A 17,679-nucleotide genomic window follows, 5' to 3' on the forward strand; every position below is an offset into this window, starting at 1 on the left:
TATGCTTGTTTTTCTCAACAAAAACATGATATGAGATACAATCTAAACATGATAACTATTATATGCCGAGTGTTTATACTCATCCTGTACATTAACTGCGTCATTCTACATCATTAGTGTCTTTTTCTTTGCTTTGCGTGAGCTTAAATGCTTTCATTCTATACTTTTTTTGTTTTCACGCATTGCTTGTTTAAATATATATAACACAGGACATGATATAAGCTTGGTTTGATTATTGCTTGTTTTTTTTAATGGTGACGCAACCTTTATGACTAAAAAAATATTTTACAATGTCTCTTTTTCATTAATTACCTTCATTTAAATAACAGAATATTCGAATATTCGTTTTTTTATGAGCTTAAATATTCGAATACCAAATTATTGATGAATGCCCATCCCTAGATACAATCTTACATTCTCTTAGCCAGCGATCCAATGTTTGCCAATACCTCATTGTGGGGCCTGCAATAGATGTTACGATATTATGTGCCGATTTTACACAATCAATTACATTTATTATCTTACAAATGCAACCAAAATATAGTTTCAATATTTTATTGAGCTCTCTGAAAAGTGCAAATCCAGTATCCACATTGGGACATCCACAACAAAATAAGGTATTTCTTTGTTGAAAAAAATTATGATTCAGATAACTAAATAATGTAAAAAATAAAGTCAAACACAAATGATCATCAATCGCTTCATCATTGCCTTATGAATGAGGTAAATATTACAGTGACATGTTGTAATCTGTACAACAGTCAAACAAGTCTTTCAGTCCAAAATACTTAAATACAGGGTATGAAATTTGCACCTAATGTGGGTGTTTCATGCGCTGTGGTGGGTAATTTTGCTCATCTACCACTGGGGGCAAACAATGACGTCTATACATCTCAGTGGCTGGTAAAATTGGGTATTCACCCACCGCTGTTAAAAAAGTATATTTCATACCTTGCTTACATAAACTGATTTTTTTTCCTGTTGTTTAAAAAAAAAAAAAATAACAACAAAAAAACTGTCAGTTGTGGTTGCCAGAATAATTATGTAAAAAATACAATAAAAATGTAAACAACTTAACAGAACAACCTGTAAATATTACAGTTTAAACCTGTTGTAATTTACATGACCACACAGGCACTGTAATAAAACTAAATAAAATGTGTTAAATTTAAAGTAAAGTTTCATAAACTTGATATTAACCTTCTGAAACTGTAAAAATCTGCTTTTCACTTTAGAATGTTTTGTTAATCACCATAAAAATTACAGAAAGGCACATGATGACATAAAGTTCACCAATAGTGGCTCTTTCAGGAGCAATGACCAATAAACACATAGAGACAGTGCTCAGTGTTACTCACACAAACAATAAACACCACCAGGGTAACACATGTGAAATTAAAATTATGCAATAAACATGAACTAAACTACATCAAATATAACACAGCACACCCGAAAGTACTGATATTAAAAATAAGAAGAAACTATTCCTATAAAATATAATTAAATATGATTGGCCATGCAGGGAATTGTGGGAATGCCCGATTGTTGTTTTTTACTGTAATTTGAACAATAATTTACTGTAAAATGTACATTTACTCTCTTGTTAAACAAAATTTGTACTATTAATTATACAGTAAAATCATATTTTTACATTTAAAACAATTACATTTTTTACAACTTATTGTAAAAACTACTGTATTGTCTTTTAAAATATATATAAAAAAAATTACTGTATATTTTATAGTTAATACTCATTCATCAATTAACATTAATGGAAGCACAGTTGACGTTCATGCATGGAAAGAGCACAGCACATAACCTTATTATGACCTTATTAAAGAAAGAATTTGGCATAGGACCCTATAGATGACTTTAGTTTCTGCACAGAGGCGCTGCAATTTCTCACGGAAGAGACTTGGCCAATGTGAACGTCCAACGTGACCGCCCACTCATGCGGATGTGGCTGGCATGAGAGTGTCAAAATAAAGATGTATCTTAAAAAATATACATTGATATTTACATGTTGAATCGATGAAATCGCATTGTTGGTTATTTGATCGATGCATTGATCCAGATCCATAGACTGTTGCACCACTATAGATATATTTAAGTTGTTTAGATCCATAGATATTGATATTTAGATTATTTTATGTTGTTTATTTACAGTATTAAATGAAAATACTGTATGTCTACAGAAATGTGATAAATATATCCTAATAAAGAAATGCACTGTTTTGCATTGAATGGTTTTTAAGTCTTTGGTAAATGGGTGTTTCTGCTCATGTGGCAAAAAATGGAACATTGCAGGGCGCTGCTACAGTAAATGGGGCACGTAAACAGTGAAGTAAGAACAGAATATGGGAAAAAGTGGGGCCGGACTGTCAAGTGCTTCCCCAAACCCCTCAATGACCCTTGTTCTCACACCAGTTCCTATCTGTGTGGTTGGTCAATATGTACTTGCTGAGTGAAGAGTTCTGGCTGACCCATATGCTGGTCTGAAGACAAAAGGCTTTTGTCTTAGTTAGATGTTTGTGTTGGGCCATAAAGCAGGTCTGAGGCCAGCCCCTTCAACACCAACACAAAGGAGCTTTATTGGGGAGGCAGTCTGGGTGGTTCCACTCATCTGATCTAGGGTCAGCTGATTTACAGCATTGCAGTGCAATGTGAACTCTCCTTATGGCCAGATTACATAATGCATATCTGGATCTGAATATGGCACAGTCCATGATAGCTAATATACAGACTATTAATGGTATAGTTATTTCCAAAATTAAATTACTTTCATCAGACTCACATCAGAAAAGAGATGTTCAATTTCACGACCTCTTTCCCCCATATAATGAAAGTGAAAGGTGACTGAGGCTAACATACTGCCTAACATCTCCTTTGGTGTTCAATGTATGCAAGATATTCATCTTCACAATGTATTCATTCAGTTGTGGAAGAACATGAGTGTGAGGATAGGATTACACAATTATCTATGTGATAAAGTAAAACTTAAAATTAAATGTTGGAATCCTACACACTTGGGTCTTTAGCACCCAGCTGTGTACAAATAACTTGCTTCGGGAGTATTAGTGGGATACTGATGAAGGGTCATTGTTGGCTGAGCCGTGTGAAGAAGATAATTAATTGCATCCTTCTGTGACTGTATTTGGTTGTGTGTATCATTGTAACCATCACCTAGTGACTGTGAGTAGGTATAAATTGGTTTGTCTGTTGGTGGTTTTCAACAAACTTCGGTTTTGAGGGCTGGGGGTGGCAGACACACACATACACAAATAGAGCTTGTTATTACACAAGCAGCTTTAAATTGAGGTATCAGTGCTCATACACACACACAAACAAACAGAATGGAGCATTTCTGCTTTCACAATGTTCACTTCCTTTTAACTGGCTGAAAGCTAGAGATGCTGACCCTTCGTTTACGGTAATCACACATAAAATGTTTTGCCAGGAACAGCTGATAATTAACCCTTACTGCCAGTGACATGAAATAGTGGCCCATAACTAACGGCTGGAGCTTGTGCTAATTATTAGTCAGATGCCGCTTGCATGTTCAGTTAATGCTGAGGATGTGCTGCCTCGTTTCATTTAGCCTTATGTATTTCCTCCCTTCTTTCTCCACTCTGTTGCCATGGAGATGACAATGGCTGCCATAATTAGAGGATGACAAATGATCCAGAGTGGGTAAGGGGGAGGGGTAGGTACCATGAACATGAATCAGAACAAAGGTGGGAGTGAATCAGGGGGATGGCTAGGGGGAGTGTATAGGACGTTGGCATAACATGACTGGTTGTAAGGAATATTATGTATTCATAACCAGTCCATGCTAAACTACCAGGCTAATATATATGAGTATGTCCAAATCAGCCTTTGTCGCGAAGCTTTGAGGCAACATGTTATAAAAATGGACTCTATTTACTTTCTTAATAAATGACTGTGTCCTGAAAGTGCACAATTAGTTACCTAGTGCATGTTACACTGAAGACTTTTTTTTAAATTGTTTAGCAATATGTAATAACTTCAGTGACATGACTAATGTAACAATGGTGGAGTGAGTGGGGAAAATAACCAAAAAATATGATATCCTGTAGGGATAGAATGAATATGTTCCATGATTCAATCAGTCAAGTCCCAGCGGATAAAGTCAAGCCCTTCTCTCTGTTTTAATTTGAATATCCAGTTCTTTTCAGAACTATGTCACATTATAAAGTTAAATGTGTGACTAATGTCTTTAATTCATATTGACTGTAAAATAAAATAAAATAAAAGTATGATTGCATATATAGTACTACTGTTTTTCCAGACACAATAAATAAAAGGCAAGTGCATTATTTGGTAGTCTCAGGATGTTATGTGAATGCTGTTTCATTTGTAAAATGGATTGAATCATCCACAGACAGTGTTGTTCATTGTTTGATTTCTCTTAAATCACAAACCTGATGAAGAACAGCTTTAATTAATGGCTCCTCCTCGGACGAGTCACCATCTTGATCGATCCTAACACTCACAATAAAGAGAGAGAGAAAGAGATAAAAGAAGAAAGGGGAAAAGAATATTACAGCCTGTTGTTTCATATTTGTTATTACTCTGTATTTTCCCTCAATTTTTTGACAAGCTTTTAAATGTGAATTGAACGTGACTCTCTTACATCTGTATACAGCAGAAGGGACAGGCAGTAGTGTACATGTTAGGCTGATGAGGAGGGTTGATCTGCAAACTCTTGGGTACACTGAGAACGTGAAGGCCTGATTATTATTGTTATAAATAGATGCCCCTCCCGGCATTGGGTGGAATAAGTGGCCATGTCCGGAGGGTGATGACAGAAACAGCACTCAAAAGCATCATCAGAACAAAGGATTCTCTTACAGATGACATGAGCCAGCTCGAGGAGATAGGAGCAAGAAGCAGTGTGGGTCATTGGGTTTATGTATGTGTATTGCTATTTTGGCTACCAGTATGCACTCTTGAGATCTTTCACACCACATTCCACTCCACTGCTTCAAACTTAATCCATGTAGACATTCAGGTCAGACAGCTGCTCTTAAGATCAACTGTCTTCACTTCATTGATCTGATAAATGAGTTCCAGACGAAAGTTCGGGAGGGTCATGTTCGTTTAATCCTGTCAGTCACAATGTAAGGATATACAAACAGCTGCATACCTCACTTTTTAGGCATGCCTCCACCATCCTAACGCTATTTGTACAGCAAAAGAGCCTGATTACTTTAATCACCCTCAAAGGCTATTTAAACATGGGAAGTGTATATACCTGTAAATCCTACAGAATTTTGGCACTGAAAAGGTTTTTCTGCCTTTTTACACAGCTCTCTGGGATATTTTAAACTAAGTAAGTGTTTAGGGACAGTGTTTAAACAAAGATTTTGTATGAACTGTCCATCCTATATTAATTGCAGAAGTTCACATAGATGCAATTGTCCTTGTTAATTGACTTATGAAGGCTTTTGTTGGTAATTGTTAGTCTATGTATTCCATTTCAAGAGTGTAGTCCATCAATAGACCGAGGTGATGCAGGCAGAGATCAGTGAGGTTCATCGCAGTTCAGTCTCGCCTGTCATTTAGGTGAGGTTTGGTGTGGTCCGTCCAAGGTTCAGACAATGGCATATGAAGTATTCTATGTCTTATGGTTGGAGTTGGCATCAGTTCATCCTCTGAAATCCATCATAATAGACTGAAGTGATGTTTGGCTGGCACCAGCTGCATTTAGTCATCATCATTCAGATACACGTAGCAGTGGAGTCCAACACGAAGCAGGAATGGAGCTGAATCCAGCTGGTTCTGGTAACCTCAGGATAGGAGTCCCGAGGCTGAGACAGGGAAACAAATAAAATTATGTAAGCATAGATGCCATTTAATTTATTGCAGAGTTATAGATCATGATTAATGTTTCTGGTTCTGGCAGACCAAACTAAAGCAGTCTAATTGTGGGTTGGAGGATAAATTAGGTGTATGCCTGGTTAAATAGATGAGTCTTTAGTCTAGAATTAAACTGAGGGAGTGTGTCTGCATCTCGAACAGTGTTAGGGAGACTATTCCATAGTTTAGGAGCCAAATATGAAAAGGGTCTACCTCCTTTTGTGGATTTCGATATTCTAGGAACTATTAACAGGCCAGAATTTTGCGATCGTAATGAACTTGATGGAATATAGCATGGTAGAAGGTCACTTAAGTACTGCAGAGCTAGACCATTCAAAGCTTTGTATGCAGTTAACAGAATTTTAAAATGAATACGAAATTTAACAGGTAGCCAATTAACGATGATAAAATGGGGCTAATATGATCATATTTCTTGGTTCTCGTTAGCACTCTGGCTGCTGCATTTTGGACCAATTGAAGTTTATTTATTGATCTTGCTGCACATCCTCCCAGTAATACATTACAATAATCTAGTCTTGGGATCATGAACGCATGAATTAGTTTTTCGGCATCAGCATCAGAGAGCATGTGCCATAATTTACCAATATTTCTTAGGTGGAAGAATGCTGTTCTACAAACATTGGTAATTTGATTTTCAAAGGACAGATTGGTATAAAATATAACACCTAAGTTCTTCGCTGTTGAAGATGATTCTCACACCCCAACTCGTCACATACGGACGCTAGGGCAGGACCCCTTGGCGTCACTTATTGACGCGCCGGGTGTACCTTTGGCGTCATTTTATGACGCGTCCGGTTTCGACTGTCGACCCATTCGCGGCGTGAGCTTACCCAAGACGTGAAATTTCAACGCCACACACTCCGGTTCAGAGATATATAGAACGGCGTCATTTTACGACGTGTCCGGTGTTTTAAACATCAAAAAACAGTTGGAGGGCCATTGTAGCCTATTCCTTTTTAGTTTTATTTATTGCAGTCTCGACTCTCCACCCATTCGCGGCGTGAGCTTACCCGAGACGTGAAATTTCAACGCTACACGCGCGGTTCAGAGATACATAGAAGTCTATCGGACTACCCTGCGCTTCGAAAAATGACGCCAAAGGTATACCCGGCGCGTCAATATGTGACAAAACTGCCCGAGCGTCCGTATAGCGAGTTGGGGTGAGAATGTGTTGCAACGACAGACCTGAGCTGTGGTAAATTGGAGTCTTCATGCTTGACTAGCATGAGTTTTTCAATCTGAGATGATCCTTTCTCACTAGGTTCTCTCTCCTCTTTAATGAGGTGTTCTGTAATAAGTTTTTCTGAAGGAAGGTTGCTGTAATGATGTCTCTCCACATGCTGGCTTCCTTCCCAAGATCAGTCCTTATCAGAGGAGAGGAGAAGATGAAAATGAGTGTTAACCTCACACAAACTTCATAAAGACATCCCTCGTCTTGTCTTTTTCTCATAAAAACTCTTCATCATCCTCTTTCTCTCATGTGGGTCATGTATTTTGATCCCTGAAGCTTTTAGCTTTTTTAGCATGAAAAACAGGGTTCTCACAGACTTAGTGGGCTTCTGTGTGCAAACGTGTGCCTGGTGCTTTGGCTGTGTTTGCGCCACATTGCACTTCAAATTGTGCTATGACTGGACACGAGAGTAAACATATTTCATAATTTAGGTGATGTGTGTAATTTTTTTTATTAAAGTTGATTCCCCTAAAAGTGTAAACACTGTGGCTATGAGTCATTTTCAAAACATTGCCCTGTATATTTGAAGCATCCTAACCAGTCCAACACAGCAACATTTGCTAAATGATTTTTTTTTGACCAATAGGAAACAGGGTGTGTGTGTGTCAGTGGTCAACTGATAATGTTAGTTAAGTTTTTTTACATCTATGCATCTATCTTTGAACCTCAGTCAGAAGAAAATGAACAAGCACCACAACATTATAAAACTAAATTACGTACACATAACTGTTACGAATAGGAGCAGACAAGGAGAGCGGATCCAAATGCAAACTTACTTTAATTAAGTTAGACAATAAAAACATAAAGAAAAACCCTCAATGGGGAAATGAACATAACACAGGAAACAAAACTGAAAACTCAGGCAGGTAACACAAACCAGGCATGACAACATTCAACGACTAACAAAGACAGAACAAAGAACCAGGGTATAAATACACAAGGACAGGATGATTACAAATAATAAACAGGTGAGAACAATGACACAAAATGGCAGTGATGACGGCAGGTGGATTGTGGGAAATGTAGTTCATAAACAATAGATTAGTGAGACACAGGGCAGACAACAGGGGAATGAAGAGAAAACTAAGGAAAGCAAAGGTGACAAAAGGCAAACAAGGGCAACAGTGAAACAAGACAAGGAATTCCTAACATAGCCTCCCCTCAAGGATCGGATTCCAGACGATCAACATAAAACAAAACAAAAAATGTCCATTGACTGGGGGGGGAGCTTGTGGTGAGCAGACAGACCAAGGGGGGGCAATGACGGGCAGACAGGAAGTCCAAGGGGGCACAAAGGGCAGGCAGGAAGTCCAAGGGGGCACAAAGGGCAGGCAGGAAGTCCAAGGGGGCACAGATGGCAGGCAGGGAGTCCAAGGGGGCACAAAGGGCAAGGACAGGTTCAGGTGGTCTGGGAGCTGGCCACCGGGCAAGGACAGGTTTGGGGGACCTGGGAAGGGGCCACAGGACAGGGACCGGGTCAGGAGGCCTGGGGGGAATCCACAGGACGGGAACAGGTTCAGGAGGCCTGGGAGGAGGCCACAGGACAGGGACTGGGTCAGGAGGCCTGGGAGGAGGCCACAGGACAGGGACCGGGTCAGGAGGCCTGGGGGAAGGCCACAGGACGAGAACAGGGTCAGGAGGCCTGGGAGGAGGCCACAGGACAGGGACTACGGTCAGGAGGCCTGGGAGGAGGCCACAGGACAGGGACTGGGTCAGGGTTAGGAGGCCTGGGAGGAGGCCACAGGACAGGGACTGGGTCAGGAGGCCTGGGAGGAAGCCACAGGACAGGGACAGGGTCAGGGTCAGGAGGCCTGGGAGGAGGCCACAGGACAGGGACTGGGTCAGGAGGCCTGGGAGGAGGCCACAGGACGGGAACAGGGTCAGAAGGCCTGGGAGGATGCCACAGGTCAGGGACAGGGTCAGGACCCCTGGGAGGAGGCCCTAGAGGCAGTGACCTGGAAGGCTCTGGCGGCGGAGCCGTAGGAGGCTCTGGAGGGGAAGCCGTAGGAGGCTCGGGAGGCGGAGCCGCAGGAGGCTCGGGAGGCGGAGCCGTAGGAGGCTCGGGAGGCTCAGCTGAGGGAGGCTCGGGAGGCTCAGCTGAGGGAGGCTCGGGAGGCTCAGAGGCCTCAGGGGGCGGAGCCGTGGGAGGCTCAGGAGGCAGAGCCGAGGGAGGAGGAACCATGGAAAGCTCGGGAGGCTCAGGGGGCGGAGCCGTGGGAGGCTCAGGAGGCAGAGCAGAGGGAGGCTCGAGAGGCAGAGCCGAGGGAGGAGGAACCATGGAAAGCTTGGGAGGCTCAGGGGGCGGAGCCGTGGGAGGCTCAGGAGGCAGAGCAGAGGGAGGCTCGAGAGGCAGAGCCCTGCGAAACTCGGGAGGAGGAGCCCTGGCAGACTCGAGAGACTTGAGAGATGGAGCCCTAGGAGGCTTGGGAGGAGGAGCCCTGGGTGGCTCGGGAGACTTGCGAGGCGGAGCCCTGGAAGGCTCGAGAGGCTTGAGAGGCGGAGCCTTGGAAGGCTCGAGAGACTTGAGGGGTGGAGCCCTGGGAGGCTCAAGAGACTTGAGGGGTGGAGCCCTGGGAGGCTTGAGAGGCAGAGCACTGGGAGGTTCGAGAGGAGCCCTGGGAGGCTCGGGAGACTTGAGAGGCGGAGCCCTGGAAGGCTCAAGAGGAGCCCTGGAAGGCTCGAGAGGCTTGAGAGGCGGAGCCCTGGGAGGCTCGAGAGGCGGAGCCCTGGGAGGATCGAGAGGCGGAGCCCTGGGAGGATCGAGAGGCGGAGCCCTGGAAAGCTCGGGAGGCGGAGCCCTGGAAAGCTCGGGAGGCGGAGCTCTGGGAAGCTCGGGAGGCGGAGCTCTGGGAAGCTCGGGAGGCTCGGGAGGCGGAGCTCTGGGAAGCTCGGGGGGCGCAGGCTCTAGGACGGGCATGACCATTGGCGCTGGCTTTTGGTCAGTCCTGGCTATTGGCGTTGGCCCAGGGATGGTCGAGGCTACAGGCGCTGGCTCAGGGACGGTCGAGGCTACAGGCGCTGGCTCAGGGACGGTCGAGGCTACAGGCGCTGGCTCAGGGACGGTCGAGGCTACAGGCGCTGGCTCAGGGACGGTCGAGGCTACAGGCGCTGGCTCAGGGACGGTCGAGGCTACAGGCGCTGGCTCAGGGACGGTCGAGGCTACAGGCGCTGGCTCAGGGACGACCAAGGCGACAGGCACTGGTTCACTGACCTCTGAGGCGACAGGCACTGGCTCACTGACCTCTGAGGCGACAGGCACTGGCTCACTGACCTCTGAGGCGACAGGCACTGGCTCACTGACCTCTGAGGCGACAGGCACTGGCTCTGGCTCACTGACCTCTGAGGCGACAGGCACTGGCTCGCAGACCGGGGCAGGCGAGGGCTCTGGCTCGCTGACCGTAGCTGACGAGGGCTCTGGCTCGCAGACCGGGGCAGGTGAGGGCTCTGGCTCGCTGACCGTAGCTGACGAGGGCTCTGGCTCGCAGACCGGGGCAGGCGAGGGCTCTGGCTCGCAGACCGGGGCAGGCGAGGGCTCTGGCTCGCAGACCGGGGCAGGCGAGGGCTCTGGCTCGCAGACCGGGGCAGGCGAGGGCTCTGGCTCGCAGACCGGGGCAGGCGAGGGCTCTGGCTCGCAGACCGGGGCAGGCGAGGGCTCTGGCTCGCAGACCGGGGCAGGCGAGGGCTCTGGCTCGCTGACCGCAGCTGACGAGGGCTCTGGCTCGCTGACCGCAGCTGACGAGGGCTCTGGCTCGCAGACCGGGGCAGGCGAGGGCTCTGGCTCGCAGACCGGGGCAGGCGAGGGCTCTGGCTCGCAGACCGGGGCAGGCGAGGGCTCTGGCTCGCAGACCGGGGCAGGCGAGGGCTCTGGCTCGCAGACCGGGGCAGGCGAGGGCTCTGGCTCGCTTACCGGGGCAGGCGGAGACTGGGAAGCAGAAGCCTTTCCTCTTCTCCTCCTCCGCCGGGTGGACGAAGCTGGCAACGCTGGCTCGTTGGCCGTGGCAGGCATGGAAAGCAAAGTGGCGGAAACGGGGATCGAGAGAGGTGGTTCCCCGGCAGCGAGTTCTCCCAAGACTAGACTTACATATTCCCTCCACGTGAGGTCTCCGGTGTTCGGCAATTCCCTCAGCTGGTATGTTGGTAGCCCGAGCTGGTAGATGGTCTTTAGGGATGCGTCGTTGAAGCCGGTGTGGATGGCAACAGCGGAAAAGAAGTGGGAGAACTCGCGGATGGTCAACTCCGCCTGGGTCAGTTCCAATAGGTAAGCTGCTAGATCCATTTGTGGGTTAGTCGTTCTGTTACGAATAGGAGCAGACAAGGAGAGCGGATCCAAATGCAAACTTACTTTAATTAAGTTAGACAATAAAAACATAAAGAAAAACCCTCAATGGGGAAATGAACATAACACAGGAAACAAAACTGAAAACTCGGGCAGGTAACACAAACCAGGCATGACAACATTCAACGACTAACAAAGACAGAACAAAGAACCAGGGTATAAATACACAAGGACAGGATGATTACAAATAATAAACAGGTGAGAACAATGACACAAAATGGCAGTGATGACGGCAGGTGGATTGTGGGAAATGTAGTTCATAAACAATAGATTAGTGAGACACAGGGCAGACAACAGGGGAATGAAGAGAAAACTAAGGAAAGCAAAGGTGACAAAAGGCAAACAAGGGCAACAGTGAAACAAGACAAGGAATTCCTAACAATAACGTACGTCCAGCATGGTTTTGCAATCTGATCAAGTGTTTTTAAGTGCCCCATCCTTCAATTAAATTTCCTTTGCAGAATCATATTATGACTGGTTCACAAGCAATACACTCTTATATGAGCCCAAAACAAAGCGCACATGCATGGCCTAAAGCACCATGAAAAGACACACACACAGGGTGAGGCGCAGATTGTTGCAAATACATTAAAATGGACAAAGACAGCCATCTAGTGCATGCTTACATACTGTTCACCAACAATTACAAATAGTGCAGAAGGGCGCTAGAAGGCATCCAGATCATGTTTGTGCTCAAAACAGCATGAGGCAGAGCAGCTGAATGAAATAGAATGGCTTCTCTTTTTCAGAGTTGTAACTTGATCACTAGGTCTTTTAAAAGTGGCACGAGATACATGACAACAGTCAAAGATGTCTGTGTAGAGCATGTTTATATACAAAAATAATTCAAAATAGCCAGATAGGTCATCTTTGGTGTTCAGAAATGCTCTGCTCTCTCTCTCTGTGTGTGTACAAATTGAATGGCAGTGGGTGGGGCCAAGGGCGCAATGATGTAAAGTGGGTGTTGATGTTGAATGAAATGCTTTTATTGCATTGGGGATTTCATTTTAAGTTCTGAAATTTTCAGTATAGTTTTATATTAGAATGACCTCTTATATGTATATGTCAAAATATCAAGGAAAATTTGATTTCTTTTGGAATGACCCCTTTAAGTGGAGGTGTGGGAATAACCATAATCCAGTTTTGTGATATTATCTTCATATTATCTTGATATTTGTCATTCAAGTAATACATGCTGGAATATATGTATAAACGTCTTATATACTTTGAAATTGTACTGTATGTGTCATGTTAATCCTTTAACACAGTAAAAACCAAAGGAAACCAGCATGTTCATTTCTTTCACTTCTCTTATGTAAATATATTTAAGATATTCACAAGAAACTGCCTTTAAGATGTAGCCTAGATTCTGTATATCCATACGTTCATATATTCTGATCAGGAAGTACACATAGTTCTATATGCATACAAGCCCAGTGTCTGACCTTAAATTTAAGCACAGATCTGATTTCAGACATGTACACGTACGTACACACACACGCGCATGCCGTCATTACAGCACACATGAGCACATACCTGCGTGAGAACCCATTTAGCCTCAGGACAGTATTCTGATCTCAGAGCGTACGTTAGTGACTAAGAATGTGTGTGTGTGTGTGTGTGTTTGTGTGTCAGACCCTTGGTCTTTGCCAGGTCGAAAGGAACAGGAGCCCAGTCAATGAGTCTACTCTCAGTGTCTCACATTTGAAGCAGACAATGTTTCCATCCTCCCCTGGGAATCAAAAAACGGTGTCTTTATTTATATTGCAACTTTCAAAAGACCCTAAACATTTGTTATTTTTATCACCTGAATTATTTAGTAGTCATCTGAGAGATGTGGAAGAAGGAGAGTGAGACAGAGAGATTCTGAGAATGGCCATGTAATATTTCCTCATGATCATATTGATCAGCACTGTTTGCATTGGTTTGCTAGGGCCAGCTGTTGTTGGATAAGGAGCTTGATGTTCTCAAAACAGGCCAATATAGATACAATATATGTTTTTACAAATAATAGAAAGTTATTTACACATTATTTAAGGTTTATTTAATCAATAAAACATATATTTGATGCATGTTATTTTGTTAGATCTGATATGCATAAAAACTTAATGCATAAGAGAAAATTATATATATAAAATGTAAGGAAATACAGTTATACCCATGAGAGTGACTCTAAAAAGTGAAATTTTAGAGTTTAGAGAGAGTTTAGAGAGAGTAAAAAGTTTAGAGAGAGTTTACTGAAAAAAAGTTCTCCACATTTTCTTTGGTAAAAGACAGAAAGAGAAAACTTTGTTGAGGATCTAACCTAAAACCAACTTAGATTACAGAAACAATAGAAATTATAGGCATGTCATATGAATTGACATCATCTCTTAATAGTACATAGATCTGATGAGCAGGTACAGACAATTCTAGAAATCTTACAAATAGTGTTCAGTTTAATTACGCGAATGCAATCATTCAAAGATTATATTTTTTAGAACAATTTGTCTAGTTGGTTAACATAAATGGGTCATATACTGTAATAGAAATCAGACCCTCAGTTACACCTCAGAGGACAAATACACAAATGACCTTCAACATTCATGATTATATTATAACCTCAATAAATTTACATGGTTAAAACTTTGATTACCTATTGATTAGAAAAAATTATAGTGAATGTATTCCACTCATCAATAGGCCGAAGAGACAGGGGTACACCTGCCCCCTTCAATTAATTATTTTAACTTTAATGTCATCATGAAATAACTTATTTTCCTTTCGTATTGTAGTACATATTTTCCAATGAAATAGAGAAGTTCAATGATGAAAAATGTAGGACGGACATGATTTTCTCATTAGATATTGAATAGAATGTTGCAGTTCATCACCAGTTTGCAGCCAAGTGTAAAGGGCTACTCCCCTCCTTATACATCAGGTGCCTACAGTATATACTGTAAATATATATTAAATACATATGTAAATCCCAAGTTTCATCACGATATGATCTTATATCAATTCTCTTAGCCAGAGATCAGATGGATCAGGGGCTTGCGATCGATATTACGATCTTAATATGTACATACAGTATTTAGAGAATTAACATAAACTATCACATTTTTTGCAGACAAAGTATAAAATAAATATACTTATGATGATATTTTAATGTTCCTTATAATATATCATGCACCATAATTTAATTGTGACAATTCACGTTACTGTCACGTTATTACAGAAAACTGTGCAATTAATTACCAAATTAATTTTTTAATGATTCACAGGCCTAATGATACTAAATAGAGTATATATATATATATATACACACACACACACACACACACACACACAATATATATATATTAGGCTTGGAATTGATTATCGATCTTTATCTGCATTTTTTTCAAATATACTGTAAATAGGGCTACTCGTTGCGCAATAGTTTTTTCTCGTCATACATATATGTAACACAACTTTGGTAAAGTTGGTACTTTAAAGGGTTTTAAGAATGACATGGTGTGTTCTAAAATTAGAAACAATTATTTTCTATGAGAGTATGCACACTGCCACTGCTCGGAGTCTGCCGGTGGCACCCAGCTACAAATCCGGTGGAAGCTCAAAATTCTGCAGTGCCACGGAACACAGCTCACATAGCTTTCTATTAAATTCGACCCAAATCATTATCAAGTGACATAGATTATTTACTCCATCCATCACTGGATGATATAGTGTGTATATGTATCTTTCATATAGCCTACACAATGTATTTTCATTTTGGACTTTTTGCTGTTGGACAGCTTGAATAAAACATACTTATTCAAGGCTACATAGAGATGAATTTCATAATACGTAGCTAAATGACCCCATTTTGATTAGTTATGTTTGCACATGTACACCAGTTTCATACACTAACCTGCAAACTCATCAACATCACTTTGTTCATTCTTGTAGAAGTACAAAAACCTTTGTAACTTTTGTGTGTGTGGTGACTACAGATTCAAAACTTTTGGACTGCATTGACGTGTCCTGTGTGTGATACCTGTCCTACCCATGACCGGCTTCATTATTATGTACAGTAAATGTTATATCACCCTCTTGTGGTCTCCCAAAGCTATTATGCCAGACTACATTAAATGGAAGGCCAACTGAGTGTGAAATGGAAAGCACACAATTAGGCTTCTAATTACAATGTTGGCAAATGTTAACATATCGATGTACCCAATAAGACCAAGAATGTGTTTTACGAAAGTAAATAGGGTAACGTAAAATTACTAGCACCTACAGGTATATTAAATTAATTGTAAGCTGCTTTGCTGATCTTAAACAGTGATGCTATGTTGAACTGTTTGTTGAAGTGATTTAATAAGTGTTTTCATTTACCTAAATGATAGTCAGGTATTAAGTAGCCTTTGGCTCACCTGAATTTGTGCGTTTGTGTGAGTGCACCAAGCATTCAAAAATATCATCCTGCAAACACATGCCTCATCAAACCTCTCCCTGGCACAAGTCTAATATACTAGACAACCAGTGTGGTGTCTAGGTTTATATAATGCCAGGGTTTGCCAACCTGTCTGTCTTTTCTCATGCCACACTAACACTGTTTATTGAGGCCGGTAAATTCAAGTGGAGAGCTGGCCACTGGCGTGATTATTCATGGACTTTAGCTTTTAAGCCAGGCAATGCCATTGTATATAAAAAAATGGGTAAAACCCTCTTTCAGACATAATACATCTAAAAATTACTTACACAGGCCGACTTTCAGTACTGCAGAAGGGACAGATGTCCAAATGTAATTTGTATCTTTAATCAATTGAATTAAGTGTCTTTGCCGGGGATGGACCAATTGCCAGTAGCCCTGCTTTTGTGGTTTGGCCCTAGCATGTTCATATTCTCTGTGAAAAACTCACCCCTCCCTGTTCTGAATGCCCCACTTCTCAAGATCAGAAGTTTCAAGTTCATTATGAAGAAAACACCATTGTACAATAGCATTTTATAAGAGTATTAAATGTGAGAGTGAGCAAGGAAGAGAGACTGAATAAATACCAAACAAATTAAAACATAGTGCACTAACAAAGTAAAACATAACATATGAAGGGGACGAGGACACAGCTGGCAGTCTAGAAAGGACACAGTTCTGAACGATAGAGACACCACTGCACTTCCTGCCATAATGACCTTAATATGATGATTAAAAACCCCTCCTCTTCAGGAAAATGTGTCATCTTGCACCAGTTTCTCAATAGCACAAAATTAAGATAAATTATCTTACATCTTTGGAAAACGATAACTATCTGCTTATAATGGCTACAGTGATTGCAGCAGTTTTACCTTTTGTTTTTTTTGTTTTTGCATAAAGCCATTTATCATTCGTCACTTCTTTTCATCATCTGATGTTTGGATAATCTGATGTTTAAATATACTGTTCTCAAGTGGCTTTGGAAATTATGTACAAAGGGATAGTTCACCAAAATATTTTAATTTGTTCAACGTTTACTCGCCCTCATGCATCCCAGATGTGTATGACTTTCTTTCTTCTGCTAAATGCAAATTATGATTTTTAGAAGAATATCTCAGCTCTTTATATCTCAGCTCAATTTTTTATTATTCCACAGATTATATATATATATATCTATATATATATATATATCAAATCTGTGGAATAATAAAAAATTGTGACCCAATGTTTGTGTGCTATGTTTTATGCTTAAGCCTAATGTGGTATTGCACTGTTAGCTCAGCAACATGCTAACGTAAACTCTATTGGACTTGATTGTGAGCCGAGTCTCCTGTGGAGTACTGTTTGTGTGCCACAGAGTTCCTGTGTATGTAGAGTGTTCCAAATCTATCACTTATGAGGTTCCATTACCTCTTTGATGCCACCTAAGAAGGCAGCTGCCTATGTAGACTGTAGGCAGCAAGGCATCTCCCTCTTACTTTTTTTCTAGCTTCTGTATCTGTGTTTCTATTATTGCCAAAGCTGTGCATTGGGACAGTCTGTCTATAAATGTATCTGTGTAGTTGTGATCTAGAGAACAATTGATGCCTAGGGTCAATATTTCAATGAAATGGGGCATGGTCCCTGCCTGCTGACCGGGGTTTGGTACTTCTGCCAGTGGGGATATGCTCCAATGCATTAATAGAGACACTGCCAGTGAGGCTAGATTACCAACTCACATACAGTCACTCTGCCCATGGGGATATATCTGAAACATACAGATAGATGCACATATGA

The 17,679-nt window shown here is 42.2% G+C and overlaps 1 protein-coding gene across 2 annotated transcripts in view; it reads left to right on the forward strand.

Annotated features, from left to right (window-relative positions):
* Nucleotides 1-17,679, forward strand: part of LOC127622925 (guanine nucleotide-binding protein G(o) subunit alpha) — a 152,892-nt gene that overhangs the window by 13,153 nt on the left and 122,060 nt on the right. The gene's annotated exons all lie outside the window — the stretch shown is intronic.

Source organism: Xyrauchen texanus, chromosome 29, assembly GCF_025860055.1.
Source record: "Xyrauchen texanus isolate HMW12.3.18 chromosome 29, RBS_HiC_50CHRs, whole genome shotgun sequence".
NCBI lineage: Eukaryota > Metazoa > Chordata > Actinopteri > Cypriniformes > Catostomidae > Xyrauchen > Xyrauchen texanus.